This window comes from Salvelinus alpinus, chromosome 3 (assembly GCF_045679555.1).
Source record: "Salvelinus alpinus chromosome 3, SLU_Salpinus.1, whole genome shotgun sequence".
NCBI lineage: Eukaryota > Metazoa > Chordata > Actinopteri > Salmoniformes > Salmonidae > Salvelinus > Salvelinus alpinus.
The window spans coordinates 15,994,460-16,007,516 of NC_092088.1; the positions used below are offsets into that span (position 1 = coordinate 15,994,460).

General features: G+C 40.5%; 1 protein-coding gene across 4 annotated transcripts in view; it reads right to left on the minus strand.

The window, feature by feature from the left end:
• Positions 1-13,057, minus strand: part of LOC139570097 (cGMP-dependent protein kinase 1-like) — a 195,037-nt gene that overhangs the window by 65,932 nt on the left and 116,048 nt on the right. The gene's annotated exons all lie outside the window — the stretch shown is intronic.

A 13,057-nucleotide genomic window follows, 5' to 3' on the forward strand; every position in this document is an offset into this window, starting at 1 on the left:
TTGTATCACACGTCTGGGAAGCAGAGGTTCAGTTGTCTTTACATCTTGTTGGTCTGATATCTGATTGGAGGTTAACTTCACAGTAATACTATTGGTCAACTCAGATTTTTTTATCCAAATAACTCAGATGTTATAAAAAGGGTCTCAGATTCATTGTCTCTTTCTCTTTGTTCCTAACCAACAGTGGTGAGATTATCTTTCTCCCTCTACTCCAGGGACTGTCAGGCTATGATTTCTCTCTCTTTCTCCCTCTTTGATGATGACTAGAATAATGTATTTTAACGAAAAGTATTGTCTTGTAACTTAAGCTTCATTACTTGTATAATGTTATCATTCATTTTACAATGATATTAAATATCTGCCTTTGATATAGACAATTCTTATTCCTTTATCGACCTTCCAATTCCTGTAACTCAGCTATAGTCTCTTGGATATTGCTAAATCATCTTTATCAAATCAAACTTTATTTGTCACGCACCGAATACAACAAGTGTAGACCTTACCAAAACGCTTACTTACAAGCTCTTAACCAACAGTGCAGTTCAAGAAGAGTAAAGAAAATATTTACCAAATAAACTAAAGTAAAAAATAATAAAAAGTAACACAATAACATAACAATAACGAAGCTATATAAAGGATGTACCAGTACCGAGTCAGTGTGCGGGGGTGCAGGTTAGAGGTCATTTGTACATGTAGGTAGGGGTGAAGTGACTATGCATAGACAATTAACAGCGTGTAGCAGCAGTGTACAAAACAAATGGGGGGTCAACGGAAATAGTCCGGTGGCCATTTGATTAGTTGTTCAGCAGTCTTATGGCTTGGGGATAGAAGCTGTTAAGGATCCTTTTGGTCCTAGACTTGGCGCTCCGGCACCGCTTGCCGTGCGGTAGCAGAGAAAACAGTCTATGACTTGGGTGACTGGAGTCTCTGACAATATTATGGGCTTTTCCTATGACACCCATGTGAAGACACTTGCCATTTGGTCTAGCCTTTAGCTCGATGCGGATGTTGCCTGTAATCCATGGCTTCTGGTTGGGATATGTACATACGGTCACTGTGGGGACGACGTCGTCGATGCACTTATTGATGAAGCCAATGACTGAGGTGGTATACTCCTCAATGCCATTGGATGAATCTCGGAACATATTCCAGTCTGTGCTAGTAAAACAGTCCTGTAGCGTAGCATCCGCATCATCTGACCACTTCCGTATTGAGCGAGTCACTGGTACTTCCTGCTATAGTTTTTGCTTGTAAGCAGGAATCAGGAGGATATAATTATGGTCAGAGGGCGGCGGAGAGCTTTGTATGCATCTCTGTGTGTGGACTAAAGGTGGTCTAGAGCTTTTTTCCCTCTGGCTGCACATGTGACATGCTGGTAAAAATTTGGTAAAACTTATTTAAATTTGCCTGCATTAAAGTCCCCGGCCACTAGGAGCGCCGCTTCTGGGTGAGCATTTTTTTGTTCGCTTTTTTCTTGTTCGCCTTATAGAGTTCGTTGAGTGCGGTCTTAGTGCCAGCATTGGTCTGTGATGGTAAATAGACGGCTACGAATAATATAGATGAGAACTCTCTTGATAGATAGTGTGGTCTACAGCTTATCATAAGGTACTCTACCTCAGGCGAGTCAGATAAACATGTTAATGGGTTAATTAGTCTTTGTATGGGTCGCATGTGAGGTTAATAGGCTAATTGCATAGTCTTAATATGGGTCGCATGTGAGGTGTCTAGAATAGTCATATACACTACCATTCAAAAGTTCGGTCTTCACTTATGAATGTCCTTGTTTTTTAAAGAATATCTAAAAATGTTATCCATTAAAATAACATCAAATTGATCAGAAATGTTGTAAATGACTATTGTAGCTGGAAATGGCTGTTTTTTTATGGAATATCTACATAGGCGCACAGACGCCCATTATCAGCAACCATCACTCCTATGTTCCAATGGCACGTTGTGTTAGCTAATCCAAGTTTATAATTTTAAAAGGCTAATTGACCATTAGAAAACCCTTTTGCAATTATGTTAGCACAGCTGAAATCTGTTCTGATTAAAGAAGCAACAAAACGGGTCTTCTTTAGACTAGTTTAGTATCTGGAGCATCAGCATTTGTGGGTTCGATAACAGGCTCAAAATGGCTAGAAACAAAGAACTTCCTTCTGAAACTCGTCAGTCTATTATTGTTCTGAGAAATGAAGGCTAACAGACACCTCACAAGTCCTGGCAGCTTCATTAAATAGTACCCGCAAAACACCAGTCTCAACGTCAAAAGAGAAGAGGCGACTCGGGATGCTTGGGTATGATGCTACAACACCTGTATTTGGGGAGTTTTTCCCATTCTTCACTGCAGATCCTCTCAAGCTCTGTCAGGTTGGTTGAGGAGCGTTGTTGCACACCTATTTTCAGGTCTCTCAAGAGATGTTTGATCGGGTTCAAGTCCGGGCTCTGGCTGGGCCACTCAAGGCCATTCAGAGACTTGTTCCAAAGCCACTCCTGTGTTGTCTTGGCTGTGTTCTTAGGGTTGTTGTTCTGTTGGAAGGTGAACCTTTGCCTCAGTCGGAGGTCCTGAGCGCTCTGGAGCAGGTTTTCATCAAGGATCACTCTGTACTTGCCTCCGTTCATCTTTCCCTCGATCCTGACTAGTCCCCCAGCCCTGCCCCTTAAAAGGATTCCCTTCTTGACACTCTGCTCGCTTAATCCGTAACCCAGTCACACCAATGTGTCGGAGGAAACACCATACAACTGGCGACCGAAGTCAGTGTGCATGGGCCCAGCCCACCACAGGAATCACTAGAGCGCAATGGGACAAGGACATCCCTGCCGGGCAAACCTTCCCCTAACCCAGACAACGCTGGGCCAATTGTGTGCCGCCTCATGGGTCTCGCGGCCGGCTGTGACACAGCCTGGGATCGAACCCGGGTCTGTAGCGACGCCTCTAGCACTGTGAGGAAGGGCCTTAGTCCGCTGCACCACTCGGGAGGCCCATGCTTGAAATTTTTTATGAACTTTGCTAGCTAATGGCAACATTGCCATTTCTCTAAAATACATTTGCCGACGTCATAATAATATTATCATCATGAAATACTAATAATTTGCCTACTTTAGCAATCTCATCGTATTTCCAGGCCACTATAGTGTAATTTAGACGAAACCGCCATTATCCCCCGTTCAGAATGACTGCGCATCAGTCGAAGACAGCAAATTGGCACAAGTTACCACGCAGTTCACTCTTCTCTGTAATTTCACTTAAGTTTTCAGCCATTAAAGAGCTGGGGAGTTCTAAGGTGCACAACCCGACCCTGACAGAGCCAATTAATAAATTGTCCAATCAGGATGCACCAAATAGCACAAAAACCCAGCTAAATAATTCTAAATATCAGGATGTTATTGAAATACACCATAAATAGACACACGATCAGCCTCCAGTGCAAAGTGAAAACTGGACCCTGTTGTTTAGATCAATGACTTACTCTGTCAACACCTATTTCACTCTATCCTACCCCTCCTCCTATTCTCATATTCTCTTTCTCCTATTATCTCACTCTCTCTCCACAAGGTTTCTGTCAGGGATTGGTCCACATCCTCACCTTTCATTCCCTGCTCTGCTTCATCCAGCTCCTCTGGCACAAACGAGACGACGAGACGAGGTCACAGTTAAATCTAAAAGCTGCTTTTCAATTATAGTGTCATTCTTGAGTCAGCCCTCACTGCAATTTGTAAAAGATGAAAGAATAGGAAATCCTGCTATTAAAGGAGCAGATGAAAAAAAGATTGGAACCAACGTGTAACAAAAGATTTGGTCATGTGGAATATTACAATGATTATGGAAAATGATTCGCTAATGGATGATAATCACTATGGGCCATAGGGTCCTATTCAAACATTTGTTTGAATTCTCTCAGAATTATAAAATGACAGTGTTGTTTGACTTGTATTCATGTTGGGAAGTCACTCACTTGAGAAAAGGTGATAATAAATTGATAGTCCCTTTTCCGGTCCTAGCTGCCTCCCAGACACTATTCCCCTTACGGGAAAACCACATGAATTTCTCTTGACCTTATGTGAAGTTAATGTGATAACGTGTGACAACATGTAAAAGAAACTTGTGATAACATGAAACATATGGTTTCACACCTGAACAACTGACCTGACATGTTTTCACAAGTGAAACTGCAAATTTCACGTGCTTTTATGTAAGGTAATTCAATGGTATAGGGATTTTAAGGTAAGTGGTACGCTGTTCAGATAAAATAGTGTAAACATATTTCATCAGTGACAATATGCCTACATTTGACATTATCACTTAACAATGACTTTTCAATATAACCTCACCTGGGATTTGAACTCACAACCTTGGAGTACGCTGATCTTTCTGCTATGCCACAAAGTCTGTAGTATTCTCAGACGTCCTCTACACGTTCATTACCTATAATATATCTCTGCACTGATATTTTAATTATCAGTTAATCAGACTATTCTCTCATGGATTTAATTGACTTATTTCAGTCAATGGAGTGGTTTTTGTATCGTCTAACGTTGGTAGGGCACATTTTTGTGTTTTAATGTTACTCCTGAATCACTATGATAAATATAATAATTTTTCTTGAGTGTTTTAACAAAGCTGAAATTGTAGGAATACAGGTGAGATCAGTAATTTACAGTGCCTTGTGAAAGTCTTCACCCCCTTGGCATTTTTCCTATTTTGTTGCCTTACAACCTGGAAATAAAACAGATTTTTTTGGGGCGTTTGTATCCTTTGATTTACACAACATGCCAACCACTTTGAAGATGCAAAATATTTTTGATTGTGAAACAAGCAAGAAATAAGACAAAAAAACAGACAACTTGAGCGTGCATAACTATCCAAAGTCAATACTTTGTAGAGCCACCTTTTCCAGCAATTACAGCTGCAAGTCTCTTGGGGTATGTCTTTATAAGCTTGGCACATCTAGCCACTGGGATTTTTGCCCATTCTTCAAGACAAAACTGCTCCAGCTCCTTCAAGTTGGATGGGTTCCGCTGGTGTACAGCAATCTTTAAGTCATACCATAGATTCTCAATTTGATTGAGGTCTGGGCTTTAACTAGGCCATTCCCAGACATTTAAATGTTTCCTCTTAAACCACTCAATTGTTGCTTTAGCAGTATGCTTAGGGCCATTGTCCTGCTAGAAGGTGAACCTCCGTCCCAGTCTCAAATCTCTGGAAGACTGAGACAGGTTTCCCTCAAGAATTTCCCTGTATTTAGCGCCATCCATCATTCCTTCAATTCTGACCAGTTTCCCAGTCCCTGCCGATGAAAAACATCCCCTCAGCATGATGCTGCCACCACCATGCTTCACTGTGGGGATAGTGTTCTCGGGGTGATGAGAGGTGTTGGGTTCGCGCCAGACATAGCGTTTTCCTTGATGGCCAAAAAGCTCAATTTTAGTCTCATCTGACCAGAGTACCTTCTTCCATATGTTTGGGGAATCTCCCACATTCCTTTTGGCAAACACCAAACGTGTTTGCTTATTTTCTTCTTTAAGCAATGGCTTTTTTTCTGGCCAATCTTCAGTAAAACGCAGCTCTGTGAAGCTTTGCAGCTCCTTCAGGGTTATCTTTGGTCTCTTTGTTGCCTCTCTGAGTAATTCCCTCCTTGCCTGGTCCATGAGTTTTGGTGGGCGGCCCTCTCTTGGCAGATTTGTTGTGGTGCCATACGCTTTCCATTTTTTAATAATGGATTTAATAGTGCTCCGTGGGATGTTCAAAGTTTCTGATATTTTTTATAACCCAACCCTGATCTGTACTTCTCCACAACTTTGTCCCTGACCTGTTTAGAGAGCTCCTTGGTCTTCATGGTGCCGCTTGCTTGGTGGTGCACCTTGCTTAGTGGTGTTGCAGACTCTGGGGCCTTTCAGAACAGGTGTATATATACTGAGATCATGTGATAGATCATGTGACATTTAGAGTGCTAACAGGTGGGCTTTATTTAACTAATTATGTGACTGCTGAAGGTAATTGGTTGCACCAGATCTTATTTAGGGGCTTCATAGCAAAGGGGGTGAATACATATGCACGCACCACTTTTCAGTTCTTTATTTGTTCGAATTTTTTGAAGCAACTAATTTTTTTCATTTCACTTCACCAATTTGGACTATTATGTGTATGTCCATTACATGAAATCCATATAAAAATCCATTCAAATTACTTTTTTCCGATTGGAAATCAAAAGAAATTAGATTGGATCGTATGGGTTTTCGATAAGATCATTTTGTCACCCCAATCAGAATCCTATTTTTTCTTAATTTAACCTATTAAATTATATGGTAATGGCTGGAGCGGAATAAGTGGGATGGTATCGAATACATCAAACAAATGGTTTCCATATTTTTGGTGACATTCCATTCACTCCATTTTGGCCATTATTATGAGCAGTTTTCCCCTGAGCAGCATCCTGTATTCTATATTAATTTATGTTTCATTCACCTGTGAGAAAGCCTGTCCCTTTAAGAGTGACTAATGACATCATAGATAGTGCTACATGGCAGTGTTAATTAACTCCCAAATTCACCTTGCCACCGGTGGCTGTGCAGAGAATCTCCAGTTTTCTAACATTATTATGCTAACAGCTTTATCTTTCACTGTGCGTGAATTCAAGAACTGTGAGTACAGTATTTCTTTCCTTATTTTTCCTGACAAAGTCGTCAATGTTTCTAGTCATATTTTCGTCATTGTACCGCATTTTATGCACTGTTTTTTATGCTAGCTAAAAAACTACTGTTAGCCACATTTTACCTGATCGCTGACTAGCTAGCTAAGTTGTTGCCATTTATATGTCGTTTTGGAGTCACTGTATTGTTATAGCAGATTATAAAGTTTTTTTCTTGTTTGGTCTTGCTAAATACAGTAAATACTATTATATGCAAGACCACCCCGTTTTCGTGATTTCTGGTAGATTCTCCAAATAAATGAATTACATCACGTTTTTGATCTCATTCAGCAGTTTTTACCTAATTAAGTAGAATACTATTGGAACTTGATGTTGAAAGTTACATAAATATTCCTAAAACATAAGTTGAAAATGATGCTTCCCATTGACAAATAGTATTTGATATATTGAAAACCTAAACCTAAAATATACTACCTACACATACACGTGCCACAAAGGTAATCCTATTGCTTGGATTTTTTTAAACAAACGTCTTATAAACTGCATAGGCACAAACAAAAAAAGTTGTTTTGACAAGTGGTAATTAATCACTCATATTGATTAGGGGGAATCAGGTTTTATGCACTGTTTAAACCAACACAGCTCAAAAACCACATGGAAACTGGAAATATTGTTTACATCGTTCGTTAGAGGACAACCTGCTGAAAAGAACCTGCTACATTTATGAGTGATGCATTTTGATTTGGGGGTGAGGCCAAAACAAAAAGAGAAAGACTTATTTTCAATCACTCATATTGATATCACGTTGAACTCAATAGAATGAGAGGAGGGAGTCGGGTTGCTCGTCCTGTTCAAACTAAACTTACTAAAAAAGCACACGGAATCTGAGCAATATGTATATCACTGGTTAGAGGACAACTTGTAGAAAACAGCCAGCTACATTGAGGATTGTTTCAAGTGGGTCGCCAATGCGGAAAGATCAACACTATTTTGTCAATCACACATATCGATATAAATTTGAAATCAATAGAGCCGGGGCAAACATTTGGGGGTGTGTGCGCTGTTTAAACTACCATTATTCAAAGGCCACACTGAATCTGAGAATAATTGTCATATCACTGCTTAGGAGAGAATTTGCTGAAGACTCATCTAAATTCTAGAATGTCAGATGGACATTTTTGGAGGCTGCCGAAACAGAGAAGGAAACAAATCAGTTGCTTTGTTATTTAACTTCAACGAATCACGATCCGCCATAGGATATCAACAGTGACAGTGGCTGTTATTTGAGTGATCGTTGACTCTCAAATCCATGTGAGGCCATAGACTATTATACAGAAAGCGTACAAATTTTCCCTGCCATTTGAGTTTGAAAATGACAATAGAAGTCCTAAGACTGCCACCGTGTATGACAAAATCAACGATAAAAAACAATGATATTGATCTGTTTTAAGCAATCCGTTTTGTGTCATTGTGATTTCTATAAACATTTATACTAACATCACAAATATGAGGTAAAAAAGAATGTGTAATTATGCTCAATTCGATGTGGTCAAAATGTGAGGTTGTCTAATGTAGTAACACATACTGTCCACATCCAGGAAATTAGCGCAATATAAAATAATCTAATATGTAAAACTAAATCAACATTTCAATTTGGGCTGCCAGTTTACACACATTTCTCAGTAGTTTAACCATTTTCAGAGTAAAAAATGCTATTATGCATAATTTAACCGGGCGCTCTAGAAAGAGCTCCCATAGTGACTGTGCAGCAGCCTGTTCGTTCGCCCTGCCTACTTCTTATAACCTATCAAGCCATAGTATTGATATTATTCTATTCATTGTTATTTCAGACAACAGTGTATGGACACCACAATTGGATAAATACAGCTTTATTGGACAATCTCCCAGCTAACTATGACATAGAAGCCTGAACATTTACTGTATGTTAAACTGCAATCAAGATTAAAGACCAGTAAACTGAGGAACAGCCTCTCTCCTGCACAATCTGCATATCCTTTGGCTATTCACACCATTGATAAATCCCTGAAGTTCTCAAATTATTCAACACAACACCATAATATAGGAGTGATTCAAGGCTGCTTTCAGTACACTTTCAGTCAGACCAATAGAAACATCAGATTTTGGAACCAGTCCTACTGGACTCCTATGGGGTAGGTTCCAAAATCTGATAGAAATTTCTATTCGATTTTTAAAATTGTAATCCTAAAGGATTTTTTGACTAGGGTGGTTTCACATAATTTCATATGTAAAATGTAACATAATAATAAAATGTTCCATGTGCAAAACGTAGAAATTTCACATGAAATCGTGATTTTCCACATGTGAAATCATGTTGTTTTGCTGTAAGGGTCTCTTCTCTCAACCCAGCTATTGGAGAAAGGGCCTTCATTCTGAGAGTAAAAAAAAAAAAAAAACTACGAAGTATGTTCCTCAGCAAACAGCATGTAATCGTCTTCACCTGGTTTGTTTGTGGTAGTTGGCAGCTTATTATCCGCGCTACAAAACCGGGCCCCTTACAAACAAAACAAACTCAAGCGAACAATGCAAGCACACAATGTAGCTTTAATGCCCTCATTTTGAATACAGAAATGAGGCAAAATCAAAACAAAATGATTGTCGAATATAATAATATAATACCACTCTTCCAGTACATTTAAGCCAAAGATGGGAATTACAAAGACATTTGGAACAAAGAAGAAAGAAAACAACATTTCAAATGAGGCACACAAGCAGCAGTAGCAAGCAAAATTGGGATCTCGGCAGGACTGTCTGTCTGCATGATAGGGGCCAAAAACCATCCAAGGCTGGGGGTCCACCTCACTGCAGTAGCACCAGCCAACCCAATTACAGCTCAGGGTTAAACTCTGTTCTCTGGCTGAGTACAGAGACATCAGCTCTTTAACCACTCTTATTGATTCTGCCAGGATGTCCATTAATTCTCCTGCCACCACTGTCAGGCCTGGGATAGGGAGCTAGGGAGATCTACTACTGTGGCTCGAGCATTGCCAGCAGCATACCAAGCCAGCAGCATACCACCCTGCATACCACTGCTGGCTTGCTTCTGAAGCTAAGCAGGGTTGGTCCTGGTCAGTCCCCTGGATGGGAGACCAGGTGCTGCTGGAAGTGGTGTTGGAGGGCCAGTAGGAGGCACTCTTTCCTCTGGTCTAAACAAAGATCCCAATGCCCCAGGGCAGTGATTGGGGACACTGCTCTGTGTAGGGTGCCGTCTTTCGGATGGGACGTTAAACGGGTGTCCTGACTCTCTGAGGTCATTAAAGATCCCATGGCACTTATCGTAAGAGTAGGGGTGTTAACCCCGGTGTCCTGGCTAAATTCCCAATCTGGCCCTCAACCATCACGGTCACCTAATAATCCCCAGTTTACAATTGGCTTATTCATCCCCCTCCTCTCCCCTGTAACTATTCCCCAGGTCGTTGCTGCAAATGAGAACGTGTTCTCAGTCAACTTACCTGGTAAAATAACGGTAAAATAAATAAAATAAAATAAAATTGTCCTCTGAACCCCCCCCCCCCCCGACTTGGCGTTTGAACTGTGTCTTTCCCCCATGGTGTCAAAGAGGAATGAGGGAAAGAAGGAGGGAGAAGAGGGAGCAGAGCAGGGTCAATGACTCCTGTCTGGATGTGATGGGCTGCTCTTAGAACACTAGGATAACTCTCAGAACAGCATATGCTCCATGGGGGAATGTTTGGGAGCTCTCACAGTTTTCATACAGTCCTGTCCTGGGAAGACTGTTTCTGAGTGGGGGGAATGCTCTTCTCACAAACAGTTAGTTAAGGGAAAGGATGTGATGATGGGGCTGCAGGGCCTTCCAAATAGCCCCAGAGGAGGGTAAGCTATTGAACTGCTGCAAGTCCCTCTGGCTGGTCCACTACACACAGAGGGACCAGAAACACTTCATTATTGCCTACCCTTTAGCTGGAATAAAGTTGTATTCTTGGGAATAGTTAAATGGCTGAAAAACTACAATAGCCTTTGCATGCTCATCAAATTGAATGACAATCAAACATTGCGTAACACAATCTAACCAGCGGTAATTAATATTCAGCCAATTCCTCAAGGAGAGAATGATGATTGACATTGGCTCATGTTAGTGTAAATAAAATAAGCCTTGTGTACATTTTCCTGTTATACTGTCAAATCCCAATACGTCTCAACATTCTCCCAGATGACGGGTAATGATGATGATGATTATGCGAGAGCAGGGTGGGTGCAGCCCTGTTTTCAGAGAGAGGAAGGTTTTCAATCTGGAGGTAAATACAACCGTCTCATAAGAGTTACAATGACACTTCCTACTGTGATAAACACGCTCTCTGCCACAATAAAGCTGTTGGCTCAGAGCCAGCATGGAGCAGATGTTCGCACATCTATCATCCTTTGTGCTGATCCAGGGTCATGAATATTCAACAGGTGATCATAAAGGCTGAAGTAAACTTGTAGATTTTTTTGCATCCCGAAAAAGGAAAAAATGACAGCAACCCCCAATCAGTCATCTTTTGGTGTTGCTGATTGCTGACGTTTTTTTGTAAGGCTAGAGAACTACAGTGTTGACCTTTTATTGGAAGGCTAGAGAACTACAGTGTTGACCTTTTATTGTAAGGCTAGAGAACTACAGTGTTGACCTTTTATTGGAAGGCTAGAGAACTACAGTGTTGACCTTTTATTGGAAGGCTAGAGAACTACAGTGTTGACCTTTTATTGTAAGGCTAGAGAACTACAGTGTTGACCTTTTATTGTAAGGCTAGAGAACTACAGTGTTGACCTTTTATTGGAAGGCTAGAGAACTACAGTGTTGACCTTTTATTGGAAGGCTAGAGAACTACAGTGTTGACCTTTTATTGGAAGGCTAGAGAACTACAGTGTTGACCTTTTATTGGAAGGCTAGAGAACTACAGTGTTGACCTTTTATTGGAAGGCTAGAGAACTACAGTGTTGACCTTTTATTGGAAGGCTAGAGAACTACAATGTTTACCTTCTATTGGAAGGCTAGAGAACTACAGTGTTGACCTTTTATTGGAAGGCTAGAGAACTACAGTGTTGACCTTTTATTGGAAGGCTAGAGAACTACAATGTTGACCTTTTATTGGAAGGCTAGAGAACTACAGTGTTGACCTTTTATTGGAAGGCTAGAGAACTACAGTGTTGACCTTTTATTGGAAGGCTAGAGAACTACAGTCTTGACCTTTTTTTGTAAGGCTAGAGAACTACAGTGTTGACCTTTTATTGGAAGGCTAGAGAACTACAATGTTGACCTTTTATTGGAAGGCTAGAGAACTACAGTGTTGACCTTTTATTGGAAGGCTAGAGAACTACAGTGTTGACCTTTTATTGGAAGGCTAGAGAACTACAGTGTTGACCTTTTATTGTAAGGCTAGAGAACTACAGTGTTGACCTTTTATTGGAAGGCTAGAGAACCACAATGTTTAGGCTAGAGAACTACAATGTTGACCTTTTATTGGAAGGCTAGAGAACTACAGTGTTGACCTTTTATTGGAAGGCTAGAGAACTACAGTGTTGACCTTTTATTGTAAGGCTAGAGAACTACAGTGTTGACCTTTTATTGGAAGGCTAGAGAACCACAATGTTTAGGCTAGAGAACTACAATGTTGACCTTTTATTGGAAGGCTAGAGAACTACAGTGTTGACCTTTTATTGGAAGGCTAGAGAACTACAGTGTTGACCTTTTATTGGAAGGCTAGAGAACTACAGTGTTGACCTTTTATTGTAAGGCTAGAGAACCACAATGTTTAGGCTAGAGAACTACAATGTTGACCTTTTATTGGAAGGCTAGAGAACCACAATGTTTACCTTTTATTGGAAGGCTAGAGAACTACAGTGTTGACCTTTTATTGGAAGGCTAGAGAACTACAATGTTGACCTTTTATTGGAAGGCTAGAGAACCACAATGTTTACCTTTTATTGGAAGGCTAGAGAACTACAATGTTTACCTTTTATTGGAAGGCTAGAGAACTACAATGTTGACCTTTTTTGGAAGGCTAGAGAACTACAATGTTTACCTTCTATTGGAAGGCTAGAGAACTACAATGTTGACCTTTTATTGGAAGGCTAGAGAACTACAATGTTGACCTTCTATTGGAAGGCTAGAGAACTACAATGTTGACCTTTTATTGGAAGGCTAGAGAACTACAATGTTGACCTTCTATTGGAAGGCTAGAGAACTACAATGTTTACCCAGATAAGCACCACATACCCATAGAAACCGGTGGTAGTGCCAGCATACCTACTGTACATACTTCCTTAACTTATATACCTCAACCAGTATAGCTCATTATGGATCGTCTCCATACTCCTACGCTATGACGTGTACCTCATACTTGCAGAGAGCAGTAGATAACACTAAATCATTCAAC